A 1804-nucleotide genomic window follows, 5' to 3' on the forward strand; every position below is an offset into this window, starting at 1 on the left:
CAAATATGGCTTGCCGGCCCACTGGGTGATAAAAAGTTTGTGATCCGGCCCCACATTCAAAAAGGTTGGACACCCCTGCATTAGAAGGTTTCTCTCTTTTCATCAGAACTTTGAAGGAGGAGAAAAAAATAAATCTCACACCCACCCACCCACACACTCACCCTATTAAGACAATAAAAGAGTTGTATTTGCCTGTACTGGCAAATGATGCTGTAGAGAGAGGATATGTGGTAGAAGGTGGAGTTGTATACAGATGAATAGTGTTCCATATTCTCGGTTTTTACCAGTTTGGTTCCTCCCGCACTGATAAATTCCCTGATTTAAAACATTTGTTTTTTAAGTTATTCATTTTTCTTACTCATTTTTATACCTGCTATTCAGTTCAAATCCCTGTTAACTGGCTGCTGGCAAGCTAAAAGTGCCGCAGTGCTGGTTACCTGAGGCACAGGTTTCTGGCCAGAAGTTGAGGGGTGGGGGGTGGCGACCAGGGTGGGGGCTGGAGCCGCTGCCTGGGGGTGCGGGGTTCCCGGCCCTGACTCCAGGTGGGGCGGGCCACTGAAATTGCTCCTAGGGTGGGCGGGTCCCACCTGCACCCCGGCAGCTCTGGCTTCAGCCCTGCCCTGAGCCCTGCTGGGGGAGGCAGGCAGGAGAGCTCGGCCCCACTCCCAGCAGCAGGGGGCTGCACCCAGGCACTCAGCACGGGCCCATGAGGTTGGAGCTGCTGCCCGGGGCCACAGGGCTACCAGCTCTGACCCCAGGCATGGCAGGAGGTGCTGTGGTTAGGGTCGGGTCCCCCTCTCTCCTGGTGCTGCCACACGCCCCTAGCACTAGGAAGAGCCCGGTGCCGCTGCCAGCCCCAGCCTGCAGTGGTAGTAGGCTGCAGTGGTAGTAGGCTGCAGTGAGAGCAGGCTGCTGTCTGCCCTGAGCACCAGGAAGAGCCTGGGGCCAGTGGCGGCACCGGGAAGAGCCTGGTGCTCGGGGAGGGCAGCAGCCTGTTCTCGTCCCATTCACAGATCCGGGACTGACAGCTCCCATTGCTTTGTTCCCTGCTGCAGCCCCGGGAGTGGTGGATGGAGTGTGCCACACCCCTCCCCCCACCCCTTCCCTAGTCCCAACCTTCTTCCCTGCCAATTTTCCCCTGATTTAAATCAATTTTTCCCCTTTTCTTCCTTTTACCCCGTTTTCCTCCCAATTTTTATGTTTCGAAAATAACCTTGAAAAATTCCTGGATTTTTTTCTTTAAATAAAAACCGAGAATGCGAAACATTACAAATGAAGAATATACTTCCATGGTAGAACTAAAAGCATGGCCTCCTGTATCTTGGTGCTGATATTTCCTTCTCTGTTTGAATGGATGAAAGTCCAAATTTGTGCTAGTTGTGACTGTTAGATTGCCCCCAAGGTCTCCCACTAAAAGAATATTTTAACTTCAGATTGCTGAAGATTAGTTTTTCTTGGAGTTGTAGTTGCCTACAAAGCTTATCTGGGGAGACCTCTGTCCCTGGCTCTTCGAGTCAAAATCTGCCATTTATTGCCTACCTTTTTTAGTTTATGTTAAAGACTCTCAGTTCTGGCCAAAAGATGGCAAAAGTGCTACTGAAAACATCCTGGCTATTCACTCCAATCTCAAATGGAAGCTTCATTTCTATTTCAGATGTGGGCAGCAAATGAGATGTAACCTAGTGTGTAAGACTTGGATACATTAACTTCTGTTTGGGCAAGATCTTTATTGGACTTCATAACAGGAAGAAATAAAGATCAACATGGCTTGTCCTTATTATATTTTTTTTTTTTTTTTTTTTTT

The 1804-nt window shown here is 49.3% G+C and overlaps 1 protein-coding gene across 5 annotated transcripts in view; it reads left to right on the forward strand.

Annotated features, from left to right (window-relative positions):
* TRAK2 (trafficking kinesin protein 2) overlaps positions 1–1804 on the forward strand; it is a 43626-nt gene that overhangs the window by 13973 nt on the left and 27849 nt on the right. The window lies entirely within an intron of this gene.

Source organism: Alligator sinensis, unplaced genomic scaffold, assembly GCF_000455745.1.
Source record: "Alligator sinensis unplaced genomic scaffold, ASM45574v1 scaffold566_1, whole genome shotgun sequence".
Classification (NCBI taxonomy): Eukaryota; Metazoa; Chordata; order Crocodylia; family Alligatoridae; genus Alligator; species Alligator sinensis.